The 18,506-nt window shown below is 49.0% G+C and overlaps 1 pseudogene across 1 annotated transcript; it reads right to left on the bottom strand.

Annotated features, from left to right (window-relative positions):
• Window positions 1–7,675: 7,675 nt before the first annotated feature.
• Window positions 7,676–9,220, bottom strand: LOC309550929 (annotated as a pseudogene). The gene has a single exon. The product of its transcript is annotated as an uncharacterized misc_RNA (transcript).
• Window positions 9,221–18,506: the final 9,286 nt, after the last annotated feature.

The raw sequence follows: 18,506 nt of genomic DNA, 5'->3' as shown, positions 1-18,506 counted from the left end.
CTCAGACATCTCCCCCCTGCACCATGTCCGCAGCCTCAGATATCTCCCCCCTGTTCCATGTCTGCAGCCTCAGATATCTCCCCCCTGTACCATGTCTGCAGCCTCAGACGTCTCCCCCCCCCCTGTACCATGTCCGCAGCCTCAGACGTCTCCCCCCCCCCCTGTACCATGTCCGCAGCCTCAGACATCTCCCCCTGTACCATGCCTGCAGCCTCAGACGTCTCCCCCTGTACCATGCCCGCAGCCTCAGACATCTCCCCCACTGTACCATGCCCGCAGCCTCAGACATCTCCCCCCTGTACCATGTCCGCAGCCTCAGACATCTCCCCCCTGTACCATGTCCGCAGCCTCAGACATCTCCCCCCTGTACCATGTCCGCAGCCTCAGACATCTCCACCCCTGTACCATGCCCGCAGCCTCAGACATCTACCCCCCCCCCGTACCATGTCCGCAGCCTCAGATATCTCCCCCCTGTACCATGTCCGCAGCCTCAGACATCTTTCCCCCCCCCCCCCCTGTACCATGTCCGCAGCCTCAGATATCTCCCCCCTGTTCCATGTCCACAGCCTCAGACATCTCCCCCCTGTACCATGCCCGCAGCCTCAGACATCTCCCCCCTGTACCATGCCCGCAGCCTCAGACATCTCCCCCCTGTACCATGCCCGCAGCCTCAGACATCTCCCCCCCCCCCCCCTGTACCATGCCCGCAGCCTCAGACATCTCCCCCCTGTACCATGCCCGCAGCCTCAGACATCTCCCCCCTGTACCATGTCCGCAGCCTCAGACATCTCCCCCCTGTTCCATGTCCACAGCCTCAGACATCTCCCCCCTGTACCATGCCTGCAGCCTCAGACATCTCCCCCCTGTACCATGCCTGCAGCCTCAGACATCTCCCCCCTGTACCATGTCCACAGCCTCTAACAATCTCCCCCCTGTACCATGTCCACAGCCTCTAACCATCTCCCCATGTACCATGTCCACAGCCTCTAACCATCTCCCCCGGTACCATGTCCACAGCCTCTAACCATCTCCCGCTGTACCATGCCCGCAGCCTCAGACATCTCCCCCCTGTACCATGTCCGCAGCCTCAGACATCTCACCCCTGTACCATGCCTGCAGCCTCAGACATCTCACCCCTGTACCATGTCTGCAGCCTCAGACATCTCCCCCCTGTACCATGCCCGCAGCCTCAGACATCTCCCCCACTGTACCATGTCCGCAGCCTCAGACATCTCCCCCCCCCCCCCCGTACCATGTCCGAAGCCTCAGACATCTCCCCCCTGTACCATGTCTGCAGCCTCTAACCATCTCCCCCTGTACCATGTCCACAGCCTCTAACAATCTCCCCCCTGTACCATGTCCACAGCCTCTAACCATCTCACCCCTGTACCATGTCCACAGCCTCTAACCATCTCCCCCTGTACCATGCCCATTTGGTGGGCACTGATAAGGCTGCATTTGGTGGGCACTGGTAGGCTGCATTTGGTTGGCACTGGTAGGCTGCATTTGGTGGGCACTGGTAGGCTGCATTTGGTGGGCACTGGTAGGCTGCATTTGGTGGGCACTGGTAGGCTGCATTTGGTGGGCACTGATGAGGCTGCATTTGGTGGGCACTGATCAGTCTGCATTGATGCATTGATCTCTTGTATCAAGTCTGCAGTCTCTTACCATCTCCTGTTTGGGGGCTCTGTCTAACAGACTCTCTAACAGATGCCCTCTCTGTGTCCATTAGATAGACCCCCCTCCAGTTCCCATTAGAGTACTCTGCTTCTCTTACTGTAATTTGTTTATTGTTAAGAGATCGTGGGAGTGTCCCGCGGTAAGGAAGACGTCTTAGGGGAGCATCTCTGTGTTTGAGCCATTGCCATAGAAACATTTGTAAAGGGGAGGAGTTAGTAAGATGACTACGCCCACGTGGGGGCGCCAGAAAAATTTCTGCACCCAGGCGCCTGTGACCCTAGGATCGGCCCTGCTGGGGAGCTGGACTCCTAGGTGCTGGAGGTGTTTCCATGTGCGATTTCCCTCCTTTCGCGCCATACAGAGGAGCCTTGCGAGGGTCAGATACCCGAGTGTGGATGTAGGTATCTGCCACTTCTGCTGCTTCTTGGGCAGAGGCTGGCTTTCGTTCCAGCACAAACTGTCTGACGTCTGTAGGACAGATGTGCAACAATTGATCTCCAATCATGAGATCCTCCAGGGACTCAAACGCAATGGCCTTCAAGCCCTTAGTCCACTGACGGAACGTGGTGCGTAAGCGGCTTACCACATCCATATATGAGTCCCCAGGCCCCTTTTGCAGGGACCTAAATCGCTTCCGGTACACTTCCGGGGTTAACTGGTACTTTTGGGTGATTGCAGCCTTGATGGCCTCATAATCACCATCCTGTTCCGTTGGCAATTCGATGAAAGCGTCCAGGGCCTTTCCTCGCAGCCCTCGCGTCACGTACTGGGCCCATTGGGCTTGGGGCAGCTGGTACTGACGGCAAGTCTTTTCAAACGACAGCAGGTACACATCAATGTCACTGTCCTTTTCCATGACTGGAAATTTGGCTGCCGGGCTCATAAACAGACAGGTGTCCCTTGTGCTCTAGGGATCCGAGGTTCTGAGACTGTCGCTGCGGCTGGAGCTTAGCCATCTCCTGTTCGTGCCGACGATTAGCCTCCCTCTGTGCATCCTCTCTCTCAGCCTGCCGCTCTGCAGACTCTCTTGACGTGCACTCCGTAGTCAGCTCACTTTTGTTCATCTTCTTAGTTTCAGATAAACCAGGCATGTTTGCAAGCAGAAAAGATAGAACAGAAAGCAAAGATAGGGAGGAGCTGTAGAGAGTAGAGATTGCTGTGTGTCTCTTTTCAAAAAACAAAAATATGCACCAGTTTGTCTCTAAGGACTGCTTTCCTCAACCGTTACAATCCTTCAGTGCAGAGCTAATTCCTAACAGTGCACTGAATGCTCTTAAATGCAAGACTATCCCACGTACGCTGCCAGCCAATATGTGACGAATACGGGTATCAGACCCCTGGCCTTCTCATCCACCTCGTGACCAAAGACCAAGCAATCTCACACCCGGCCGTCACTTGTGTAACAATGCCACTCTCAGCTGCACCCAGCACACAGATTGTCCAGTTTGCGGGACCACAATCTAGATGCCAGCAGACTGAGAGTGATTGTCACCGGGTTAATTAAACGATTAACCCTTTCACTGCCACCACCGCTACGTTTTGAGCTTAGCGGACGCTCCTGATTTTACCAATATCGATTATGACTTTAGACTAACCGTCTGTAACACACACTGTCACCTGACAAGAATGGTTCAGATAGGTTAGCCTAAACAGTACAAATATCAATTATGACTTTAAAATAACTGTCTATAACAAACAATAGCGCTCTCCAGGAGGCAGGGTCGTTTGGGTCAAGTTGCGTTTAAGAGCTTAGAGACAAAAGTTAACACTTTTCAAAATAAGGTTTAATTATAAGAAAGGTTTAAAATTGGTGCAAATAAAAATATTTACAGAAAAATGGGTTACAAAGAAATGGAGACACAATACACAGCAATTTAGAAATAGGAGAATAAAAGAATGAAAATACTTGCATTAAAACAGTCCTGGGATTACCTTAAGTTTCAGAGTTGAACAGGTATGTTTGGTTCTCCTTGGGGCGGTGTTATGCCGTCGATCTTAGGATGAGAACTGAGCTCTCTATCAGTCCCTGTCCTTTTCTCTGACTCCCCAGGGGGTGTCACCAGAAGTACTTAGCCAATAGGCTCTGAGTCTTATAAACTGCTAAGGGACCTCCCCGTTTGACAGATTAATAAAAGAACTCATATCTTCAATTATGAAAAGGTTACACGCTTGAAACCGATATTTTATGGTACGTTTTTGAATGTCCTATCTTTAGACACTAAACATGGGGTATTTCGGACTAACATCTGCCCTGTACGCCCTTGGATCGCTAGCTTGCCTTTCCTCGGCATGACGGTGTCCGTGCTTGGACTTAATTCGATTGGTATTTTATGGGGCACCCAAATATCTACTTTTTGTTAATATGTTATGTTTGGTTAAAAAGATATGATTTGAGCCCGGATTGTGAGATGTAAGTTAACAATTTGGCTTGGAGAATGTACAAAGCAATTTCCCTGGACATCTAATCTGACCCCCTGCTGTCCTCGCAGACACAACTCCTGCTTGGTCAAGTTGCTTGTGTATATTAAGGTCTGAAAAATGTCAGCTTTGCAGGAACCTGGCATATAGTGACCCAGGGGGTCATTAAACTGCCAAAAGGCTGGAGGATGAGGCTGGTAAGAATGACCCATTTGGCTTTAACACTGTCAACTAAGCTTGTAACACAAGATGGATGCCTGTGACAGCACCAGAACGAAATGGCGGCTTGACAAACCAGAGTGCCAACGCAAGATATCATTACAAGCTGTGTCGAGAAATATTTCTTTTTCAGAAGGCTTTGGATTTCTTCTTCAAAGACTTCCTGCTGGACGCATCTGATGATCGTGACCTTGGCTTGTTCAAGATGGTCGTTGCTATGCTGATCAGTATTGGTAGCTCTGCAGGAGTATCTGGCTAGACAGATAAGTTTTCCGATTGCACGGGTCAGCGACTTCCAGCTGGAAAACCTTTCAAATCTATGGGCGCCCAGACTGTCTCTTGTAACTAAAGTCTTACAAACTGCAACTTAAGGTCTTACCTCTTTGTCTTGATCTGGTTCTATGAGCTGAAAAGTCTCTACCTGAGTAGTCTCTTTGGTTTCTGGCTTACCAAGAAAGGAAGGACCTACGAACCAGTTAGTTTGCTTGAGTACAGCGGCTGGCATCAGTCTTGTCCCGTGATCAGCTGGGTCCTGTCCGTGCTGATGTGATGCCACTGTTTTGGACTTGTAGACTTTCTGATATGTGTCACTCTGTTGGCCACGTATGTATAAAATCTTCTTGAAGCTTTGTAAATATATCCTAACACAATCTTGCTGTCTATATAAAAGTTCACTGCATGGATCTCAATGTTCAGTTCTGTCGTAATCATGTCTGCCATCTCTACAGCTAAGACAGCAGTACAAAGTTCTAGACGTGGGACAGTGTGAGCGGGTCTCAGAGCCAGTTTAGATTTTCCCATAATGAACCCGACATAGCTTTGTCCCTCAGTGTCTATTACCCTAAGGTAGGTTACAGCTGCGATAGCCATAGTGGAAGCGTCAGAGAATACGCATATTTCTCTTCTCTTTGTAGCAGATAAGGAAACAGGTACGTGCGGTCTTGGGATGCTGAGTTGTTCAAGCTCTAACAATGAGTTTTTCCACAACTTCCACTGCATTTCCTTCTCTTCAGGTAGAGGTACTTCCCAGTCACTTTGTTCTTGCTCAATAGTGAACTGTCTCCAAAGAGCTTTGCCTTGCATGATGATAGGTGCTATGAATTCCAGGGGGTCATAAAGACTGTAGATAGGACACCTCTTTTTGTAAATGGCTTCTCTTCTCTGGCGACCTTGAAGGTGAAACTGTCAGTCTTCAGGTCCCAACTAAGCCCAAGACTTCTTTGCAAGGGTGGTGATTCTGTTCCTAGATCCAAGTCTTTGAGGTCTTTAGCACGGTCTTCCGTTGTAAATGCTTTCATAACTCTGCTGCTGTTGGAAGCTATCTTATTCAATCTTATGTTGGATTCTGCCAACATTTCTCTTGTACTTTTCAAGACCTTAATAGCTTCTTCGTTGCTGGAGAAAGAAGCAAGTCCGTCATCTATGTAAAGTTCTTTATGACGAACTGTTTGGCTTCTTGACCATGTCCTTCATCTTGCTGTGCTGCTCGTCTCAAGTTATAGATAGCTACAGCTGGAGAAGGGCTGTTTCCAAGCACATGTACCTTCATCCTGTACTCTGTGATGTCTTTGTTAAAGTCATTGTCTGCATACCACAGGAACCTTAAGTAGTCTCTGTGATCTTCTCGAACAAGGAAACAGTAGAACATCTGTTGTACGTCTGCTGTTACTGCTACGAGTTCTTTTCTGAACCTGATGAGTACTCCAAGGAGTGTATTGTTCAGGTCAGGTCCGCTGAGAAGGACATCATTTAGTGAGATGCCTTCGTGCTTTGCACTAGAGTCAAATACTACATGTATCTGACCTGGTTTCTGAGGATGGTACACCCCAAATATTGGTAAGTACCAATGTTCTTGGTTTTCCTGTAGTGGTGGTGCCCTTTCTGCTTGCTCATTGTCAAAGATATTTTGCATGAAGGCTTGGAAGTGTTTATTCATATTTGGCTTTCTTTGTAGAGTGCGTTGCAATGACGTGAAGCGTTTCTCAGCTTGTACCTGTTGTCAGGAAGGCGATGGCGTGGTGACCGGAAGGGTAGAGGCGCTACCCAGCTGCCTGACTTGTCTCTGAAGACTTCTCTGTCCATGATCTCAAGGAAGAGTGTATCTTCCACCGAGGGTGCTGGCTTGTCATTGTCTCGTGTTCTTTCAAACACTTTGCAGCCCAGTTCATCTGTATCTCCAGTTGAGGCTAAGTCTTCCATGCACCTCTGGATACTCCGCTGATGTGTTGGGTTACCTAATCTCTCTTTAATGTGTAGACTGTTGGTACATGGGTAAAGACAAGATGTACGACCATTCTGTAACCGATGTGTTCTGTAAACATTTACCTTTGCTGGTCTGTGCAGTCCGTCTAGACATACCTCTCCAACGATGACCCATCCGAGATCAAGGCATTGTGCAAATGGTGCGTTGTGTGGCCCATTGTACTGTTCTCTGACTTTGTGCACTCTGAGGATATCTCTCCCAAGTAGAAGGGAAATTGCAGCATCTGGATCTAGTGCTGGTATCTGGTCGGCTATTCTCACTAGATGAGGGTGATGACGAGCAACTTCAGGTGTGGGGATCTTTGACTTGTCGTCTGGTATCTCATCACATTCTATGAGGGTAGGAAGAGTCACCTTTGTCTTTCCATCTAATGACTCGATGATGTAGTTGTTTGCTCTTCTCCCTGTCGTCTCTACAACTCCAGAACAAGTCTTCAAGGTGTATGGAGTTGGACTTCCTTTGTCACCGAAGAGGTCAAAGAACTCTGTTTTTGCCAGAGATCTGTTACTCTGTTCATCCAAGACTGTGTACATCTTGATTGCCTTTTCTCTGAAACCTGCAGGATACACCTTGACTAAACATATCTTGGAGCATGATCTAGGACGGCCCTGCTCTGTACAGATCTCTGTGCATTTGGAGGATACTGCTGGCGTTGTACTCTCGCCTTGCTCCCCACCATGATCTTCTTGAGTTGCTGGAACTTCTTGCTTCCATGGTGGTGGTCCTGGGTGCAGTGTTGGCAGGTGTTTGTCACTGTTGCACTGTATGGTTTTTGTACAGTCTTTTGCAAGATGTTGAATTGAAGCGCAACATCTGAAACAAATGCGATTGTCTTTAAGGTAAGCTTTGCGCTCTTCTAATGTCTTACTCCTGAAACTGCGACATTTTCTTAGTGAGTGAGGCTTGTTGTGGATCGGACATATTTTGTCTGGCTCCTCAATTTTCTTACTTGCCTAGTCTTCCTGATTGGCTGCAGTAGGGGCTTCTATCTTTCGTACAGAAACTGTTGCTCTGCGTTCTTTGTAAAGCGCTGGAGGTTTTTGTTCTACCTTTGGGAAGCTTGCCGTTCTCTTGTTCAGGAAAGCAAAGCTTGGATCATGGCGTGTTTCTGCTTGGTCTACGATGAATTAGGCAAAGGAAGGCGAACGGTGGAAACGCAACTCGACAATCTTTCTTGTATCTTGATGCTTGAGTGACCCACCTTTCTTGCAAGTTGTAAGGAAGTTTCTCGATTATAGGATCAATTCCACGTGCTGTATCCAAGTATGAGAGACCTGGCAGATATCCACTAGACTTAGCGGCTTCTATTTCTAAGAGTAGGTCCCCTAAACCTTTCAGCTTTTGATTGTCCTTGTTTGTTATTCTTGGATAGTTTTCTATCCTCTTCAGAAGTGCATCCTCGATCACTTCAGGTGATCCATAGCATTGTTCTAGTCTCTGCCACACCATTGCAAGTCCTGCTGCTGCGTCATGAACATGTACTGACCTGATTCTTTGGGCTTGCGCAGTGGATTCTGGTCCTAGCCATTTGACAAGCTGGTCAAGCATTTCTCTGTCTGTCAGATCTAAGTCTTGGGAACCGCTCAGGAAAGAGGACTTCCAGGCCCAGTAGTTTTCTGGACGGCCATCGAATTTCATGAGACCAGCGCTCACTACCTCACGGCGCATCAGGAATCTTGCGACTTCTGTAGCCCTTTTTGCATCTGGTGAATACTTTCTGGGTGTAAACTCAGGGTATGGCTGCGGCTGGTAAGGCTTATTAGACGCTTGACTAAGTCCATTTTGGTTAGGTTGTTGTTCTCGTCTGTTGTAAATCTTTCTGCTATAATCCAGGCTTGTTTTTGCTTGAGGAGGGATTACATCAGCATCTGCTTGCACTCTTGGAGGGTTGGCAGATTGGTCTCAGAGCATGCGACCACTTGACTCCTCACACTGAGGTTCTGATTCAGTCTTGCAGTGTGGCGTAGTATCAAAGTTGCTTATTGCTGGTGGAGTCAATGACGACCTAGGTATGTCATTGGACTGCTGGTCAGTGTACATGGTTGCTTGTGACTGTACGTACTCACGGGTGCGTTAGATTGCGCTGTGGGTTGACGTCTGGGTTTCTATGCCAGCGAACTGAGATTCGGCAGCCCTTGCAAGAACTTCTGCCTCTGCTAAGGCTGCAGCAGCGTTTTTCTGCTGTTTGAGTAAGTGTAGAGATGCTTGCACTTCTGCTTTTTTTCTAAGTGCTTCAGATTCACTTTCTGCTTTTTTTCTAAGTGCTTCAGATTCACTTTTTGCTTGTTCTCTCATCAATTCAGCTTCCTGTTCTGCATAGGAAGCCATCGCACAGGCTGCTTCTGCTTTTGCTCTTGCCTTGGTTGCTTTGACGCTAACTGATGACAGACTGGTGATGCTTGAATGTCTAGAACTAGTGATGCTTGAATATCTAGAACTAGTGATGCTTGAATGTCTAGAACTAGTGCGTTTAGATCTTGCTGCACCGGCGCTAGCTGGAGTCAGATCTGTTTGACTGGATGTTCTGGACAGTGTTGTGCATCTAGACCTAGTTCTTGGCAAGCTGCATGTGTCTTCCTCTTTACAGGAGCATTGAGGGTTAACTGACAGAGTGTTGTTCTCTGTGTTCTGTTTCTCCATTTTGCTAACAGCGTGGATGATGATGATGACTGAACACACAGCCTGTGTTCGAGTGAGTGAGGGAAATTAGTTTCACTTTCGGTTAGCTCCCACACAGACTGGATTTATGAGTCCTTTTACTGCTGCGGACGATTCAAAGCTGTTTAACTGCTTCTGATAACGCTTTAAAGCCATTTACTGTAATGTCTCGGCTGTGTGTTGCTTGAGGTACACAGCTTCACATCAAGTAATAACCAAATCTCAATGAAAGAAGCACTGGTTTCTTTAACTGATGCAACCTTTACTGAGATATAATCCATACATGTGCATTTACATATGAATATGTAGATATGTGGTGGACATGAGAGTGGATATGATAGTGAAAGTGATATTGTGGTAAAACTGTAAAACAAACATATAAAAGACAGGTATAAGTATGGCTATTCAAACATCATACATTATACATAGTTATGCAAAAGTAGGGACTAACTAACATGTGTTTACTACATACTGGAACACATATTATCTATACAAATGTCTAACATCCCTCTATACAGGCTGAACTAGCAAATCCTTTACTTACAGGCTTTTGGTGTTCATCAGGTTTGCAATAGATTAGCTTAGAAGTCCTAAGGGTCTGTACCCTATGGTGGCTGAAGCTGGAATGCATAGACAAGTTTAGACTTGCCCAAGGCAGTAGAGAGAAGACCCGCCCCTAGGCTACAAGAAAATGGAGGGTCTTAAAGGGACAGACACTGCTGAGTGCCAAGTACAAGATATACAGTGCGAAGGCAGCACAATATACATTTTTATGTTGGAGTTTAGCCACCCAGGGTTTAGTTTTGCTGTTTTAAATTTATTTCCCTTTGGAATGCACTGGCCAATCCCTTTGTTTAGTATGCTCTTGAAGCACTCCCATTTTTCCTCCGTGTTCTTTGTTCCCAGGGTTCTATCCCATTTGATATTTTCTAGCAGAGAGCACAGTTTTGAGAAATTGGCTCTTTTGAAATTCAGTGTCCTTATATTACCCTTGTGTTTCCTATTACTGTAATTAATACTGAAACCAATTGACCTATGGTCACTGTTCCCTAAGTTGTCCCGTATTTCTATATCCATGAGCAGGTCTGTATTGTTGGTAATCAGTAGGTCAAGTACCGCATTGTTTCTTGTCGGTGCATTCACCATCTGACCAATGAAATTGTCCTGCAAAACATTTAGGAACTGCCGAGCCTTGGCTGAGTGCGCGGTTCCTTCTGCCCAGTCTATATCCGGATAATTAAAGTCCCCCATTATAATGACATTTCCCATCCTTGCTGCCAATCCTATCTGTAAAATGAGGTCCGCCTCCCCCTCCTCCCTCTGGTTGGGGGGCCTATAGCATACGCCCAATATTACCTTCCCCATAGTGCCTTCCCTTTGAAGCTCTACCCATAGGGATTCTGCTTCGTCCATAGCTCCATTATTAATATCATCCCTCATATTTACCTGTATACTGTTCTTAATATACATAATACCCCTCCCCCTTTTTTACCTTCTCTATCTCTACGATAAAGGGAATACCCCTGAATGGTCGCCATCCAATCATGAGAGCTGTCGAACCAAGTCTCAGTTATCCCCACAAAATCTAAGTCCTCCTCAAACATCAGCAGCTCCAGCTCTCCCATCTTGTTGGCCAGGCTTCTGGCATTGGTATACAAACCTCTTAATTTTGACCAGTTACATATATCCTCATTTGATGTTTTTAGGCTGCTCTCTTGATTTTTCCCCATACCCCCCCCCCCCCCCGGGTTTAGGAGCTCCGAACACCCTACCGCTAATGCCCCCATTTGTGCCCTCTGAATCTTGCTTTCCGCTGGCTAATTCTACATCTGTACCCTCCCCCCATCACCTAGTTTAAAAGCCCCTCTAACTTTTCAGCCATCTTCTCACCCAGTACGGCTGCACCCTCCCCAATTAGGTGCACAGGACTGTTCCATTCCAGAAGTGTTTTAGGATCAGCGCCTATACTTGAGTTGCTGTGTTTTTTTTTTCCTGTATAGACTCTGCATTCACTATATCTGATCCCCCCAGGACTCTGCATTGACTATATCTGATCCCCCCAGGACTCTGCATTCACTATATCTGATCCCCCCAGGACTCTGCATTCACTATATCTGATCCCCCCCAGGGCTCTGCATTCACTATATCTGATCTCCCCAGGACTCTGCATTCACTATATCCGATCTCCCTAGGACTCTGCATTCACTATATCTGATCTCCCCAGGACTCTGCAATCACTATATCCGATCTCCCCAGGACTCTGCATTCACTATATCTGATCCCCCCAGGACTCTGCAATCACTATATCCGATCTCCCCAGGACTCTGCATTCACTATATCTGATCTCCCTAGGACTCTGCATTCACTATATCTGATCTCCCCAGGACTCTGCATTCACTATATCTGATCCCCCCAGGACTCTGCATGCACTATATCTGATCTCCCCAGGACTCTGCATTCACTATATCTGATCCCCCCAGGACTCTGCATTCACTATATCTGATCCACCCAGGACTCTGCATTCACTATATCCGATCCCCCCAGGACTCTGCATTCACTATATCTGATCCCCCCAGGACTCTGCATTCACTATATCTGATCTCCCCAGGACTCTGCATTCACTATATTTGATCCCTCAGGACTCTGCATTCACTATATCTGATCCCCCCAGGACTCTGCATTCACTATATCTGACCCCCCCCCCAGGACTCTGCATTCACTATATCTGATCTCCCCAGGACTCTGCATTCACTATATCTGATCTCCCCAGGACTCTGCATTCACTATATCTGATCTCCCCAGGACTCTGCATTCACTATATCTAACCTCCCCAGGACTCTGCATTCACTATATCTGATCCCCCCAGGACTCTTCATTCACTATATCTGATATCCCCAGGACTCTGCATTCACTATATCCGATCTCCCCAGGACTCTGCATTCACTATATCTGATCCCCCCAGGACTCTGCATTCACTATATCTGATCCCCCAGGACTCTGCATTCACTATATCCGATCTCCCCAGGACTCTGCATTCACTATATCTGATATCCCCAGGACTCTGCATTCACTATATCTGATCCCCCCAGGACTCTGCATTCACTATATCTGATATCCCCAGGACTCTGCATTCACTATATCTGATCCCCCCAGGACTCTGCATTCACTATATCTGATATCCCCAGGACTCTGCATTCACTATATCTGATCCCCCCAGGACTCTGCATTCACTATATCTGATATCCCCAGGACTCTGCATTCACTATATCTGATATCCCCAGGACTCTGCATTCACTATATCTGATCTCCCCAGGACTCTGCATTCACTATATCTGATCCCCCCCAGGACTCTGCATTCACTATATCTGATCTCCCCAGGACTCTGCATTCACTATATCTGATCTCCCCAGGACTCTGCATTCATTATATCTGACCTCCCCAGGACTCTGCGTTCACTATATCTGATCCCCCCAGGACTCTTCATTCACTATATCTGATATCCCCAGGACTCTGCATTCACTATATCTGATCCCCCCAGGACTCTGCATTCACTATATCTGATCTCCCCAGGACTCTGCATTCACTATATCTGATATCCCCAGGACTCTGCATTCACTATATCTGATCTCCCCAGGACTCTGCATTCACTATATCTGATCTCCCCAGGACTCTGCATTCACTATATCTGATCTCCCCAGGACTCTGCATTCACTATTTCCGATCTCCCCAGGACTCTGCATTCACTATTTCCGATCTCCCCAGGACTCTGCATTCACTATATCTGATCTCCCCAGGACTCTGCATTCACTATATCTGATCTCCCCAGGACTCTGCATTCACTATATCTGATCTCCCCAGGACTCTGCATTCACTATTTTTTGGGAATGTTATATAACAGAATGTGAAAAATATAGTTTTTTTCAGAATTGTCGCTCTTTTTTTGTTTATAGCGCAAAAAATAAGTGGTGATCAAATACCACCAAAAGAAAGCTCTGTTTGTGGGAAAAAAAGGACGTAAATTTTATTTGGGTGCAGCATCGCAATTGTCCATTAAAGTAACGCAGTGCCGAATCGCAAAAAATGGCCTGGTCATTAGGGGGAAAATCCTTCCGGTCCAGAAGTGGTTAATGGCATCCCAGTCTTAGTCCGTAGGGTTTAATATTGAGTTGGCCCCCCCTTTGCAGCTATAACAGCTTCAACTCTTCTGGGAAGGCCGTCCACAAGTGTGACGTCACAACGTGTTTTTGGGGTTCCGTCAGTATACGGCTTCCTCACAGTCTTGAACGTAGATAGATATCCCAGCCGCCCCCATACAAAACTAGCCGACAACTTAGCTTGAATGTATCTGAAAAACAACTAACTCCTTTATTGAACAACGCACACAGAATTTATATACAGCATGGACATCCCCCTCCTGGTCAGATTACCACACACAGGTCAGGGGTTGCCTGATTACATTATCATATGCAGATGAAATTGTATACAGAAATGGAATTAACATATCTAAGGAAAAACCAACACAAACAGTATACTATTTCCACTCAGCAACTAACAGAGGACAATGATTCAATCAACCTGAGCCAATTAACTAGCAGACTTTCCGTCCTCGAGCTCCTGAAATACAATACACATTATCAGAAGTGTAAACATTGAGAACCCACCATAAACAATAGGAGAGTAAATCAGAATAATTTACAATGTGTGGAAGACAGATGGTTGAGGTGAGGATATTCTCATCTTTTGGAGTCTGACTGTGTGAAGCCTTATTGGCGATAGGCAGCTAGGCCTAGAGTCCCAGAGTCTTCATATATTCTTTGAGATATATTGTTGATAAATATTACTGTCCCATTTGAGTAATCCAGACCATATTCTCAGTGTCCATGAAGTCCATCATTTCCTTGGCCATCCTGTGCCCCTAATAGACACAGGGTGACTTACACATAAGAGGGGCCTAGGAAGCTGAGAAAGGGATTTCCCAACCTCTCTAAGGGAAGCTGGGTTCCACGGGCCCCCCCAACCAAAGTGACTCCCGTCACAACAAAGTTTAGGAGCATGTCTATGGGAATGTTTGAAACAAATTTGTGAGGTCAGGCACTGATGTTGGATGAGAAGGCCTGGCTCACAGCCTTCACTCAAATTCATCCCAAAGGTGTTCTATCGGGCTGAGTTAGGGGCAGATCCTCGGGGGGGGGGGGGCAATGGGGCAATTGCTCCCCCCTAGAGAATATTATTGACTCCACCACCTGACTGAACCTCTGAGTCCGAGGATCGTGGCGCCACCTCTGGCTTTGGGATGGTGGGTCAGCATTGATCCATTTCCGCCATTTCCGAGCATCAGTGTGAAGAATGGAGCCGGCACTAGAGAAAGCGGAGCCGATGCTTCCTGTATAGCGCCGGCTCCTGTCACAGGGAGAGTGATACCAAATGCACTCTGCCTGTGACAGGAGCGATACAGGAAGCAGTGGCTCTGCTCTCTACTGCAACCGCATGCTTCCTCCCGCACTGACTCCTGTCATACTGATGCTCAGGAATAATGGGCCGGGAACCAGCCAGAAATACCCAACAGCAGTACCCACCAGCAGTACCAGTCAGCAATACCCACCAACAGTACCAGCCAGCACTACCAGCCAGCACTACTCGCCATCAGTACCAGCCAGCACTACCCACCAGCAGTACTAGCCAGCAGTACTCACCAGCAGTACCAGCCAGCAGTACTCACAAACAGCACCAGCCAGCAGCACCCACCACGCAGCAAAAAAGTGGTCACCTCCCCCACCTATAACTGGTCTTAACAGTAAGGAGCACTGGAAGGGCAAACGCAGATCAAAAAAGCAAGGGGATTTCCAGTCACTACTTACCAACCTGCCAGCGACCAACCAAATTAACCTGTCTAACAGTATGTGTTAAAAGCAGGGGTTTAGTTGCACACATTTGCAAATACATGCGTAAGCTGCAGGTACGCATGTAGGTGGGGGAGGTGACCACTTTTTTGCTATGTCGTTTATACTGGTCAGGCAACGCACTGACACCTTTGCTGCCATCGTGCAATGTGCTGGGTGTTCAGTGTGACCCTGTGCCTTTAAGGAGGGGTGGGCTCCCTCCAGTCACCTGTCCTCCATCTATCTCATCAGAATGCATTTGCTCCCATTGTGGAGGCTCTTTAAAGGTGGAGTTAGGGGTCTGCAGATCACAGGGTGCCTTGACGTGGCCTGCAGCTTACGCATGTATTTGCAAATGTGTGCAACTAAACCCCTGCTTTTAACGCATACTGTTAGACGGGTTAATTCGGTTGGTGGCTGGCTGGTTGGTAAGTAGTGACTGGAAATCTCCTTGCTTTTTTGATCAGCAGCACCCACCAGCAGCACCAGCCAGCACTACATAGTAGTTGAGGTTGAATAAAGACATCAGTCCATCCAGTTCAACCTGTATAGGTGTGTGTGTGTGTGTGTGTGTCAGCGGCCTGCTCATTTCCCATAACCCTGAATGTTGGGATCTGTGAGATGCACGTCCAAGAGTCTTTTAAAAGTATCCATACTCCCTGCAGTTACCACCAGCAGTACCAGCCAGCAGTACCCGCAGGCAGTACCCACCAGCAGTACCAGCCAGCAGTACCCACCAGCAGTACCAGCCAGCAGTACTCACCAGCAGTACCCACCAGCAGTACCCACCAGCAGCACCAGCCAGCAGTACCCACCAGCAGCACCAGCCAGCAAAACCCACCAGCAGTACCAGCCAGCAGTACCCACCAGCAGTACCAGCCCTGGAAGACAGCCAGCAGCAGCCACCAGCCATACCCGCCTGGAGGAAAGCAGCAGCCAGCGATACCTGCAGAAATCCTGAGGAAGAATTGAAGATTGAGGTCAGTTGAGGTGCAGGTAAATGGCAGTGCATCCGTTTGAAAGCAGCCTTGGACCCCATTCACACAATCGGTCTAATCGGGTCCGGCTGTCTGTTTTTCGGGTGGACCCAATTGGACCCTCCATTCACCTCTATAGAGCGGCTGATGTAAACGGACTTGTGTCCGCTTACACCAGTCTGATCCACTTAAAAAACAGATGGGGATGCGTCCCCTTCTGTCTGGGTGGATCAGATCAGGGGCCCATAGAGTACAGGGGTCTGTGTCCGTGTCTGCTCTGCATATGCTGAGTGTACATGGACATGTCATCCGCCCGCTCTGCTCATTGTGGTCCGTGGCTGGTTACCAAGGCGCTAAAGTGGCCCTCTCTCCTCAAAAGGTTGGGCATCCCTGCTGTGGGGGCATGAGTTCCGGATGGAGAAGTGCACTGTAGCTGCCGCCCCCTTAGTTTTGCTGCAGTGTGTGGAGGAGGGAAGGAGTTCCGGATGGAGAAGTGCACTGTACCAGCCTTCCCCCTTAGTTTTGCTGCGGTGTGTGGAGGAGGGAAGGAGTCCCGGATGGAGAGGTGCACTGTAGCAGCCTTCCCCCTTAGTTTTGCTGCGGTGTGTGGAGGAGGGAAGGAGTCCCGGATGGAGAGGTGCACTGTACCAGCCTTCCCCCTTAGTTTTGCCGTGGTGTGTGGAGGAGGGAAGGAGTCCCAGATGGAGAGGTGCGCTGTAGCAGCCGCCCCCTTAGTTTTGCCGTGGTGTGTGGAGGAGGGAAGGAGTCCCGGATGGAGAAGTGCACTGTAGCTGCCGCCCCCTTAGTTTTGCTGCAGTGTGTGGAGGAGGGAAGGAGTTCCGGATGGAGAAGTGCACTGTAGCAGCCTTCCCCCTTAGTTTTGCTGCGGTGTGTGAAGGAGGGAAGGAGTTCCGGATGGAGAAGTGCACTGTAGCAGCCTTCCCCCTTAGTTTTGCCGTGGTGTGTGGAGGAGGGAAGGAGTCCCGGATGGAGAGGTGCACTGTACCAGCCTTCCGCCTTAGTTTTGCCGTGGTGTGTGGAGGAGGGAAGGAGTCCCGGATGGAGAGGTGCCCTGTACCAGCCTTCCGCCTTAGTTTTGCCGTGGTGTGTGGAGGAGGGAAGGAGTTCCGGATGGAGAAGTGCACTGTAGCAGCCTTCCCCCTTAGTTTTGCCGTGGTGTGTGGAGGAGGGAAGGAGTCCCGGATGGAGAGGTGCCCTGTACCAGCCTTCCCCCTTAGTTTTGCCGTGGTGTGTGGAGGAGGGAAGGAGTTCCGGATGGAGAAGTGCACTGTAGCAGCCTTCCCCCTTAGTTTTGCCGTGGTGTGTGGAGGAGGGAAGGAGTCCCGGATGGAGAGGTGCCCTGTACCAGCCTTCCGCCTTAGTTTTGCCGTGGTGTGTGGAGGAGGGAAGGAGTCCCGGATGGAGAGGTGCACTGTACCAGCCTTCCCCCTTAGTTTTGCCGTGGTGTGTGGAGGAGGGAAGGAGTCCCAGATGGAGAGGTGCGCTGTAGCAGCCGCCCCCTTAGTTTTGCCGTGGTGTGTGGAGGAGGGAAGGAGTCCCGGATGGAGAAGTGCACTGTAGCTGCCGCCCCCTTAGTTTTGCTGCAGTGTGTGGAGGAGGGAAGGAGTTCCGGATGGAGAAGTGCACTGTAGCAGCCTTCCCCCTTAGTTTTGCCGTGGTGTGTGGAGGAGGGAAGGAGTCCCGGATGGAGAGGTGCCCTGTACCAGCCTTCCGCCTTAGTTTTGCCGTAGTGTGTGGAGGAGGGAAGGAGTCCCGGATGGAGAGGTGCCCTGTACCAGCCTTCCCCCTTAGTTTTGCTGCAGTGTGTGGAGGAGGAAAGGAGTCCCGGATGGAGAGGTGCCCTGTACCAGCCTTCCGCCTTAGTTTTGCCGTGGTGTGTGGAGGAGGGAAGGAGTCCCGAATGGAGAGGTGCCCTGTACCAGCCTTTCCCCTTAGTTTTGCCGTGGTGTGTGGAGGAAGGAAGGAGTCCCGGATGGAGAGGTGCCCTGTACCAGCCTTCCCCCTTAGTTTTGCCGTGGTGTGTGGTGGAGGGAAGGAGTCCCGGATGGAGAGGTGCCCTGTACCAGCCTTCCCCCTTAGTTTTACCGTGGTGTGTGGAGGAGGGAAGGAGTCCCGGATGGAGAGGTGCCCTGTACCAGCCTTCCCCCTTAGTTTTGCCGTGGTGTGTGGAGGAGGGAAGGAGTCCCGGATGGAGAGGTGCCCTGTACCAGCCTTCCCCCTTAGTTTTGCCGTGGTGTGTGGAGGAGGGAAGGAGTTCCGGATGGAGAGGTGCCCTGTACCAGCCTTCCCCCTTAGTTTTGCCGTGGTGTGTGGAGGAGGGAAGGAGTCCCGGATGGAGAGGTGCCCTGTACCAGCCTTCCCCCTTAGTTTTGCCGTGGTGTGTGGAGGAGG

The sequence above is a fragment of the Pelophylax lessonae genome (genome assembly GCF_965119305.1).
Source record: "Pelophylax lessonae genome assembly, chromosome: 1".
NCBI lineage: Eukaryota > Metazoa > Chordata > Amphibia > Anura > Ranidae > Pelophylax > Pelophylax lessonae.
The sequence above is the reverse complement of the archived record's forward strand: the minus strand, read 5'-3'. Positions and strand labels throughout refer to the sequence as shown.